Below are 12,159 nucleotides of genomic sequence, written 5' to 3' on the forward strand. Positions count from 1 at the left end.
TCTGGTGCCCTCTTCTGGCCTTCAGGCATTCAGACAGACAGAATATTGTATACATAATAAATAAATATTTAAAAAAAAAAGAAAATTATGAGAAAATGGTCAGGAACCACAAATGCAAACAGAAAATTAACAGAGAAATAAGGAAACTAACAGATGTTATGACTCAAATGGATGTAACAGATATCTATAGAACATTCCATTCAAACATAAAAGAATATACTTTCTTCTCAGCACCTCATGGAACCTTCTCTAAAATTGATCAAATACTAGATAACAAAGCAAACCTCCACAGATACAAAATAAATAACCCCATTTATCTTATCATATCACCATTGCTTAAAATTAGAATTCAACAGCAATGCATACTTCAGAAAGTGCACAGACACATGGAAACTGAACAATGCACACATGAATCACCAGTGGGTCAAGGAAAAAATAAAAGCAGAAATCAAAGACTTCCTAAAATGCATGAAAATGATCACACAACATAGCCAAATTTATGGGACACAATGAAAGCTGTGTTAAGAAGAAAACTCATAGCACTAAATGCCTACATAAAGAAGCTGGAAAAATCCCACATTAGTGAATTAACAGAACCTGAAAATTCTAGAACAAAAGGAAGCAGTCTCACCCAGGAGGATGAGATGGCAGGAAATAATCAAATTGAAAGCTGATTCCACAAAATAGAAACAAAAAAAGACAATATAAAGAATCAACAAGACAAAGAAATGGTTCTTCAAGAAAATCAACAAAATAGACAAACCTTTATCCAAACTAACCAAAAGGCAGAGAGAGAATATCCAAATTAACAAAATCAGAAATGAAAAGGGGGACATGACAACAGACATGTAGGAAATCCAGAGAATCATTAGGTCATATTTTGAAAACCTGTACTCCTCAAAACTGGAAAACATAAAGGAAATGGACAATTTTCTGGATAAATATCAAAATTAAATCAAGACCATATAAGCAAAATAAATAGACACATAGCTGCTAAAGAAATAGAAATGGTCATCAAAAGTCTCCCAACCAAAAACAGCCCAGGGCCAGATGGTTTCAGCACAGAATTCTCCAAGATTTTCCAAGAAGAACTAATACCAATACTTCTCAAATTGTTCCACACAATAGGAACAAAAGGAACAGTGCTAAACTTTTTTTATGAGGCTACAATTACCCTGATACCCAAACCACATAAAGTCATTACTAAGAAAGGAAATTATAGACAAATCTTACTCATGAATATTGATGCAAAAATACTCAATAAAATACTGGGAAACCAAATCCAAAAACACATCAGAAAAATTATCTACCATGATCAAGTTGGCTTCAACCCAGAGATGCAGGGCTGGTTTGACATACAAAAATCTGTCAATGTAATCCACCATATAAACAAACTGGAAAAAAAACACTTATTATCTCATTAGATTCTGAAAAAGCCTTTGGCAAAATGCAACATCCGTTCATGATAAAACTCTTGGAAAAAAGCAGGGGTAAAAACAACATACCTAAACATAATAAAGGCAATATACAGCAAGCCAACAGCCAACATCAAACTAAAAGGAGTGAAACTCAAATCGATCCCACTGAAATCAGGAACAAGACAAAGTTGTCCACACTCTCCATAGCTATTCAATATAGTACTTGAGGTTCTGGCTACAGGAATAAGGCATGAAAAGTAGATCAAGGGAATATAAATTGGAAAAGAAGATGTAAACTCTCACTATTTGCTGATGATATGATAGTTTACATAAGTGACCCCAAAAATTCTACCAACATAGAAACACCTTCAGTAGCGTAGCAGGATACAAGATTAACTCAAAAAATATTAGTAGCCCTCCTGTACACAGATGATAAATGGGCTGAAAGAGAAATCAGAAAAACACCACCCTTGATAATAACCACAAACAACATAAAGTAACTGGTGTAGGAGGGTCATCTGTCAATGTGTTACTTTCATTGGTTAATAAAGAAACTGCCTTGGCCTTTTGATAGGACAGCAGCTTAGATAGGCAGAGTAGACAGAACAGAAGGCTAGGAGAAAGAAAGCAGAGTCAGGCAGATGCCATGCTTCTCCTACCCAAGACGGATGGTGATTAGACTTATGCTGGTAAGCCACAGTCAAGTGGCGATACACATTAATAGAAATGGGTTAATCAAGATGTGAGAGTTAGCCAGTAAGAGGATAGAGTTAATGGGCCAGGCAGTGTTTAAATGAATACAATTTGTGTGTTGTTATTTTGGGTGAAAAGCTAGCTGAGCAGGAGCTGGGTGGAACAAAAAGCAGACCTGCTCGCTTCATCACTACAAGTCACTCTAACCAAACAAGTGGAAGAACTATATGACAAGAACTTTAAATCTTTGAAGAACAAAACTGAAGAAGACACCAGAAAATGGAAAGATATTCTATTCTCTTTGATAGGTAGAATTAACATAGTAAAAATGGCAATCTTACCAAAAGCAATCTACAGATTCAATGTGATGCCCATCAAAATCCCAGGAAAATTCTTCATAGACCTCAAAAGAACAGTACTCAACTTCATATGGAAAAGAACCCAGGATAGCCAAAACAATCCTGTACAATAAAAGAACTTCTGTAGTCATCACAATCCCTGACTTCAAACTCTACTACAGAGCTAAAGTACTGAAAACAACCTGGTATTGGCATAAAAACAGACAGGAGGACCAATGGAACCAAATCAAAGACCCAGATATCAATCCACACACCTACAAACATCTGATTTTTGACATAAAAGCAAAAAATATAAAATGGAAAAAAACATATTCATCAAATGGTACAGGCATGACAGAATTTCAACATGGCAAGTATCTCATTTTATTTCACAGATAGGAAGTTCATGCTTGCAATGTTTAGCTTGACTTGGTGTGGTGGTGTCTCAGTTTCCTGTTATTGTAAATTTGCTTTAACTGTTTCTATATTTTTCCACTCTCTTCATTTCCTCTCCCCTCCCCTTTTACCATCACCCATGGTCCCCATGCTCCAAATTTACTCAGGAGCCCTTGTCTTCTTCTATTTCTCATGTACATTAGATCCATGTAGGTCTTTCTTAGGGTGTTATTTGTTGTCTAGGTTCTCAGGGGTTGTGAATTGTAGGCTACTTGTTTTGCTTTATGTCTAAAAGCCACTAATGAGTGAGTACATATGGTATTTATCTTTCTGGGTCTGGGTTACCTCACTTAATATGATGTTTTTTAGATCCACCCATTTGCCTACAAATTTCAAGGTGTTGTTATTTTTTCTGGTGTGTAGTACTCCATTATGTAAATGTACCACATTTTCCTTATCCATTCTTTGGTAGAAGGGCATTTAGGTTGTTTCCAGGTTCTGTCTATGATAAACAATGCTGCTATGAACAAGATGAGCAGATGTCCTTGTGGTATAATTGAGCAGCCTTTGAGTATATGCCCAAAAGTGTTATTGCTGGGTCTTGAGGTAAATTGTTTCCTAATTTTCTGAGAAATCACCATACTGAAATGTAGTAAGGAGCAGCAGGCTGCATTCCCGCTACCAGGCTCCTTACTGCTAGCTTTACCTGAAATAATTACATAGAAACTGTATTCTTTTAAACACTGCTTGGCCCATTAGTTTTAGCCTCTTACTGGCTAACTCTCACATCTTGCTTTAACCCATTTCTAATAATGTGTGTAGCACCACGAGGCAGCTTACCAGGGAAGATCTTAACCTGCGTCTGTGTCAGGTGGGAGAATCATGGCAACTGCCTGACTCAGCTTCTTTCTCCCTGCATTCTGTTCTGTTTACTCTGCCTACCTAATTTTCTGTCCTATTAAATGGCCAAGGCAGTTTCTTTATTTAACCAATGAAATCAACACAAAACAGAAGACTCCCACATCACTGAAAGCCAAAGTGGTTGTACCAGCTTGCACTCCCAATAAGAATAGAGGAATGTTCCCTTTACCCCACATCCTTTCCAGCATAAGTTGTCATCAGTGTTTTTGATCTTGGCCATTCTTACATATGTAAGATGGAATCTCAGAGTTATTTTGATTTGCATTTCTCTGATGGCTAAGGATGTTGAATATTTCCTTAAGTGTCTTTCAGCCATTTTAGAGTCCTCTGTTGAGAATTCTCTGTTTTGGCCTGTACCCACTTTTTGTTGGATGATTTATTCTTTTGATGATCAATTCTTGTGTTCTTTATATATTTTGGATATCAGCCCCCCTGTCTCGTGTGGGTTTGATGAAGATCTTTTCCCATTCTGTGGGCTGCCATTTTTGTCTTGTTGACTGTGTCCTTTGATTTATGGAAGCTTCTCAGTTTCAGGAAGCCCCATTTATTAATTGTTTATTTCAGTGTCTGTGCTATAGTGAACAGAGCTCATTAGGGCTGTTTATAAAAAACCATTGTCATTGTTTAAAATATTTTTTCTAAACAATAGCTACATGTACAGTTGAGTTTAAATTGCATACACACACATATGCACATATCTTTTTGCCTTTAGTAAAAATAGTGGTTGCCCATCTGATCTCCCTTAGTAAAGATGGCAGCTAGTCCATCTGACTTGTCTGTCTTTGCCCTTAGTCAAGATCGTGGTGAAGAATCTCTTTTAACCCCAAACATAATGGTGGTGGTCATATGGTCACTCTTAATAAAGATGGCACCTGCCCACATGTTTTTAAGGTACTGACAGACCACATTGTATTTTTTGAACTGTTGTACAGATTTAAAACATATACAATTAGCAAGATTCACATTTAGTACACTCAGAAACACATGTTTGGCCACACCATTTACACATTCTTTTAATATGAAACCAACAGGAAACATCCTGAGCATATGCTGCTGTCTCAGGACAGCCTGTAGCTGGGCAGGAAAGAGGAACTCAGCCCTGGTTGGCGGGATGGCAGTGGCAGTGGTGACAGGAGGAAGGCAGGAAGCAGATAGAGGCAGGACAAACAGAAGAATGAGACGTTTTGAACATGAGCTCCTAGCAGAACAGAACCTTTAGAAGGGAAGTCGATGCTCCCGGGCAGAGGGAGGACCCTGCCTAAGACAGGCTGATTCTTAGCCCCAGTGGGATGGGGTGGGAGACAGCAGTGGCAGTGGCAGTCACAGTAGGTGGGAGACGCAGGGAAGAAGAGACACACACAGACAGGTGAAGAGAACAGGGAGTTTGGGCAAAGAGTATAGTGAGGAAGAACAGAGGGAGCTTGGGGCAGAGAAAATTGAGAGCATGAGTTTAGGGAAAGGGGGAGTGTCTTTCCATGTACTGGATTGCTGGCAGAAGATGAAATATCCCATGTAATATCAGGATATAGAGTGCCAGTAATTGGCCATTTGGATTGATACCTGGGAGGGATATTGGAGTAAGGTTATTGTGGCAACATTCATTATGGAAGTCTTGTTCTCACAGATGGCATCATCAGAGTTGAAATCTAGCCCTGTGTTAAAAAAAAAAATTAAAAAAAGGTTATCTTCTCTCTGTCAGGCAGGTAAGGCTAGATCTTCCTATTTCAGAAAAAAAAAAAGATTGCACATGGATCTCTAACAATTCATTATCCTTCCTGCCATAAATCTTGTAAAGTACTTGGGGATATGTGAAAACTAAAATGCTGCGGATTCTGAAGTGGCTTCAGTGGGCCATGAGGAGATACATATGAATGGGCATGTCATGAAACCACGTTGCAGGTCTCTGAAGGTGGCTGATCCTGAGCAGGGAGACACACAGCAATAAGTGAGAGATAGAGACATGGATAGGTATGCCATGCAGGGTGAAGTTGGATGTTTATTTAATGGGTTATGGAGGGGGAAGGGAGAAGGGGAGAAGAGCAGAGAGGGAGAGAGAGAGAGACTGAGACAGAGACAGAAGCTGTCTCTTCAAGAGGGAGATGAAAAAAAGAGACTCAGGCTGTAAGCAGGAAGGAAGATCTGCCTACCTCATCAGAAAGAGGATGGAGTTGGCTTGTCTCTTAAAAGGACAGAACAGATCATTACGTTTCCATTTCTTTTTTATAATAAAAAGACGGGAGGTTAGGCACCACAAGTTAAAAGGATTGGATTGGCAGATTCTCAAGACTGCTTCCTGCTTATTTGTGGGTATCGTCTTTGTGGGTAATCTGAGAAGGCTGGGTTCTGGTACCATCCTGGCATAGCTGGTCTGTTTGTTACTGTCCAGTGATATGGAAATGTCTGGTGTCTCTTACACCTGTTTAAGGTATTGGCAGAACAGAGGACAAAGTTAAGTTAAGGGGAAAAAAAATAGGACCAGGGAATTACTGGCCTGTTTAAAGTGGATCCTTCAATTTGGCTCCCGGAACTCACAAAAAAAAATTTTTGGGTTTGTGAAAGCATAAATTTTAGAGATATACATTGTATGAGTAGCACCATATTTATGTCAGAATGGCTGTGACAGATATTTTCGCACAGTGAAAAGTATTTTTAAGACTATGGAAGGCAGTTTGAGAGAGAAATTTAATAGTATGCACTTGTCCTCACACCTTTTTAACTTGCAGGTCTTGTATTTGTATTTTACTGAAAGTTGTTTGATGAGGTTGTCCTTTTAACTGACAAAACCTCTCAGCTGTCAAACTACATCAGAGATCTTTGAGGAGAATGAGATTTTACTTGAGTTACTGATTAAAAAATGACGACAGAGAACTTACTTGGTTGGCACTCATCAGGGTCTTCCATGGTCACTGAAGGTTGTATTTGCCTTCTCCAGAAAATCCTGTGGGCTAAGAAATCTGTAGGAAGACAAGCCTACCTTGACCTGAGAAGCAAGGCTGTTAATTACAGAGATTCTGTCCATGTCTGGAGATCTTCAGTTTAGATGAAAGGCAGTTGTTCTCAGTGGTCAGTACTTGGCAGTTGAAGCAAATTTCAGATGGGCATTGTTTTGTACCCATTTGTCTTCTGTCTTCTTTGGAGGAAATAGAGTGTTGATGCTAGGAGTCAACCTGTCTCTTTTTGTTATATAAAAGTTTTTTAAAAATTAAATATTTAAATGCCATGTTGCTCAGATCTCTGAGCAGTTGAGGGCTATTTATTAGGTATAACTACAGTATAGAATCTGCCTGGAGAGCTGAGTCTGAGCTTGACTGTACTGGCTCTTAACCCATGAAAACAGTATCACCACAAGGCCTCTGAGCAGTCCTTACCAAAACAAAAAGAAGCAACACAGTGGGGGGGGGGGAGGAAAAGAAAAAAGAAAAAAACTAAGGGACCCTGGGCCCCCAGGCAAATGCACCACACAGAGTGTGCAGGGCTAGCATGGGAGGACTGACCCCAGGTCAGTCCGGGCTGCTCTGGGCAGCCTTTCACAGCAATGGGAAAAAAAAGAAAAAAAAAAAGAAGAAAAGGAAAGGAAAAAAAAAGAGAAAGAATCTGATGGACCCTGGGCCCCCAGTTGAGGATGGATTAATCCTGGGCCATTTCAAACACAATTGTAGCTAAAGGAAGCAATCCAGAGATGAATGTCAGTGAAGGGTTCAACTGTCTGAGGTTGGGGAGTGTTCCTCCATATCTAAGAACACCGGAAGATTGCCAGGAGCTCACTGGTCAATCCCTCAGTTTTAAAGAAATGATTAAGGTGACCAGAATGGGGGAAACTCACCAATTGAAATCAGTGGTGTGCATAGAAATAATGCTGTAGAAATTATGCTCAGCATATAGAACGTGATAGTTGTGGGAAAAATACCCAGTTTTAGAGCTTGGGGCAGGAGAGCCTCCCGAGTTTCATGGCACCATTGTAAAAGTAAAATGCTGTGGATCCCCAAGTGGCTGCAGCGGGCCATGAGGAAAGACACATGGATGGGCATGCCACAAGACCACACCACAGGTCTTCAAAGGCAGCTGGTCCTAGACAGAGAGACATGTAGCAGCAGGTGAGAGACTGAGACATGGATAGGCATGCCATGTAGGGTAAAGTTGGATATTTATTTAGTGGGTTAAGGAGGAGGAAGAGAGAAGGGGAGAAGAGCAGAGAGGCAGAGAGAGACAGAGACAGAGAGAGACAAAGAGAGGGAGAGAGGAAGCTGCCTCTTTGAGAGGGAGATGGAAAAGGAAGAGACTCAGGCAGCAAGCAGGAAGGAATATCTGCCTGCCTCAGCAGACGGGAGGGAGTGGGCGTGGCTTATCTCTTAAAGGGACAGAACAGATCATTACAATATGTGTGATCATCTCACCTTATCAAGCTATAATTAATGGCAATGATGAATGAGAATTTCTCTCTTTAACATGTGCAGTAGGATTACAGAGGTGCTCAGTGGTAAGAATGTTTACTCTGCAGGTTTGGCATGAGCATGCCCTGTAACTGATGACGTCCGTTAGCCTGAGCATGCCCTGTAACTGATGACCTCCATTAGCCTGAGCATGCCCTGTAACTGATGACCTCCTTTAGCCTCTACACAGGTGTCTGCACACACCTCCACACACATTGTACACACAAAAATGCAGCAGGGAGAAAAGAAAGTAAATATTGACTATCTTTGCACCCTAGCAGCTTTAATGTTCACATTTGTTAGAATTCTAGAAATAATTACATTGAGCCCCATCAGGGCTGCTGTCAATAGTCCCCTAAAGCTTCCACTTGAACTCTCTAAGTTAATGGAGTTCTCATGTCTCTGCTGTGCTTCATAGAAGTGGGAAGCTCTGTGTGACTATCGACAACAGGAAATGCGTCTAGCTCATTAAGGTATCAGAATTATATTTAATTTTAAGTTTAGATTGCCATGTGTGAGTAATGTACTGGGAAGAGCAGCTCAAGGCTGTAGGGTGAAGTTCTGAGATGACTGACAACCTAATGCAAAGACAGTGGCCACTGGAAGGGCACCAGCCATCCCTTCTCCTTTTATCTCTCAAGATGGTCTGTCCCTCAATGTTTTCAAACAAATACAGTTAACCCCAGTGTATTTGCCTTATTTCTATACTGGGATACTCAAAAGATGATGGAATTTTTGTGCCATTTTTCCATAATCAACCTAAAAGCTAAACTTGGGAGAATTAGATTGATTATTGTTGTTATGAATTGCATGAGAGCATTCACCAATGGGAAGACCTAAATACAAATCCCAGGACCAAAGAACTGAACTAGAGAAACAGGTACATATTCCACCTTTCCTACTAGCCTGATACATCAAAACTACCTGAGCCATTTCTGCAATACACTACCTCAATGTATTCATCAAGAAACACTATATTGACTTATTAATTATGCATAATTACAGATTACAGTGTGATAATTAGATGTAATCACACATAGAGCAATGAACAAATCAGGGTAATTAGCATTTCTGTCTCCTAAAACCTTAGTCACATTGTGTTTGGAGTCTTAGCACTTTCCCCACATGTATGCATGTGGGGGCAGGGTCACCACATCAGTCACTATTCAGAGACAAATTCTTTGCCAACTCATGCTTATATTGTAAAAAGTAAACAAACAAATATTAAAGAGGGTAATATAACTTCACTGAGGCATAAAAAGTTTCCTTCGTCTACAACCAGTGAAGGTGCTGGAAATATGCTCCTGTAAGCCAGAACCTTAGAACAATGTCTCCTATGTTCTAAGTAAAGCAACTCAGATAACAGAGATGTTAGTTTGCATAGATGTAACACCTGAGAAAGACGGTGCGGTCCCTGAATTCTTCAAGAAAATACAATAGACCATGCTCAGAACAGTAAGTCAGTTTACTCAAATGTATGGATCTCAAGGGCCCACTGGGCCCTGTTACATTTCCATAGATTCTTTTACACGCATTTCAAGGCTCCATGTTGTTGCAGGAGGAGGGTAGCCCTTTGTTTTTCCCGGCAGCTCGACTAGCTTACACCTGAAATAATCATAGAAATTGTATGCCCACTGAAGTTCTAGCATTTAAGTTCTCTTGTTAAACACAGACATGCAAACCAACACTCTGTAGTGTTTATTCTCTACAACTGGCCTTCCTGTTTTTTTCCATAGACTCCCAATTTTAATCCCTAACCAGATCTGTTCTTTTCACAATTCCTTCTGTCAGATATCCTCAACTCTTTCAGGTCATTTCTGGTAGTGAAAAATTTTTGGTGCCTCTGCTCCAAGTCAGCCAGTAACTGAGTTTTTAAGTGATTTTTTTTAAAGATAGAGTTTCTCTATGTAACCCTGGCTGTCATAGAACTGGTGTGGGAGGTCCTTCTCTCTATGTGTTGCTTTCATTGGTTAATAAAGGAACTGCTTTGGGCCTATAGTAGAGCTATAGGGGAACAGAGCTAGTTGGGGCAAACTAAACGGAATGCTAAGGAGACGGATAGAGGCACCACAGAGGCGCCATGGAGCCACCGCCAGTCAAACATGCTGAATTTTGCCGGTAAGCCACTGCCATGTGGCAATATACAAATTAATAGAAATGGTTTAAATTAAGATAAGAGTTAGCCAGTAAGAAGCTAAAGCTAATGGGCCAAGCAGTGATTTAATGAACAGTTTCTGTGTGGTTATTTCAGGGCTAAGCTAGCGGGGCGGCTGGGATGAACAAGCAGCTCTCTGCAACATAGAACTAGTTCTATAGACCAAGATGGCCTCAGAGATCTACCTGCCTCTGCCTCCTGAGTGCTAGAATTAAAGGTGTGTGCCACCACCACCTGAAATATTTAATTGTTTAGTTTTTTTAATAGAATAGCTTCCTGAGAATTGCTTTAGCTGAAAACCTGGGAATAATGTATCCCTATCATAGTTCTGCTATAGAAAAATAGCCTGACCCAGTGCATCTGGGACTACCTCCCATATACACATTTCCCCATGAAGAGACAGGGTCAAGAAGCCAAAAGGGGACGATACCTTTAATGTGCTTGTGAATATTCACACAACTGTGTAATTATCCTTCAATAAGGAAAGAAAACACCAATGGGCACAGGACAAACATTTCTTCCCACCTCCCCTCTAACTTCTTTGCCTGTATAGTAAAGTGTCATTTTAGATCTATATAAAAAAAATTGTGTTATCCTTGGTTCTCAGGAAAAAAAAAAAACAGAACAAACAGATGCACATGTGAGGCTCCTCCTTCTAAAGTTCCAACCTTCAGAAACAGCATCATCCCCTTAAGATATTCATTGAAACCTATGAGCATACAAGAGACATTTCACACTCAAATTATGATGCAATGCACTGATACCTTTTGAACAAATGCCCTTTGACTTGACTCTTTGAAGCCTGATGGGAGATGATGGGTAGCAAGAACGAGAACAGAGTCCCCTGGCATTGTCTACATACCAGGTACATTTGAGACACATGGATACCAGCTAACTCTGAAGCTAATAGCATGACTGAAATCTGCATTACACTGCTTAACAGGAAGTTTGAGAAATATGAACTAAGATGGTTTCAAGCCTTGCAATGAGAAATCTCCAAGCTTTGTCAATGCTCAGATTCAAATAAATCAACACTGGTCTCTCAGAGATAAAGATCACAGGCTGGTAGTGGCTAACAGCGAAGTGAAAAGTGGGCCACAGTCCTAGGCTTCTTCCTGGCAGTGAAGGTGAAGTAGAAACTGATGCTAATAAACACAGCTAGCACTGCCTTCCTTGGGTCTAAACTAACAATGCCAAAAGGTGAATTCACGGTAGTTGATGTTGATTGACTGTCTTAGGCCACAGTGTTGAAAGGTAAACTGACAAAAGGAAATACATCTAGGCATTGTTCCTTTCCATCTTTAAAATTCACTGAGTTCTGGGTCCCACGGAGCTTAAAGATCAGTTCACAGCAAGCAACAAGTTTTACCCATATTAAGTGTAAATATTCTCTATCTAGTTGGACTAAAAGGGTACAGTACTATTTTCATACCCAAGACCCTTATGACTTTGCCAGGTGGACAATGTTGAGTCCTTCGGTAATACCTACCAGGAGCTGCAGCTCAGGCACCTGTGCCTTCTCCTGGAGAGCTCACCTTCTTACTGCAGATCTCACATCATAGTGTAGCCTCCCCATCTCCCATCTCTTCCCTTCACGTCTCTAGCTTCAACGTTTAGGGACACTGTCACTCCCTTGAATAAATCATCTTTGAATCCCCTTCTGAGTCTTTAACACTTAAATTTATTAATTAGACTGAGAACTTGCAAAAGGGAATTTTTGCCTTCAGTTATGGGACTATTTAAAACCCAACATGAGATAACAGTTGCTAGACTTCAAGCCCAGTTAGAATTGCACAGCAAGACTGTGA

The sequence above is a fragment of the Microtus ochrogaster genome, chromosome 5, assembly GCF_000317375.1.
Source record: "Microtus ochrogaster isolate Prairie Vole_2 chromosome 5, MicOch1.0, whole genome shotgun sequence".
Lineage (NCBI taxonomy): Eukaryota > Metazoa > Chordata > Mammalia > Rodentia > Cricetidae > Microtus > Microtus ochrogaster.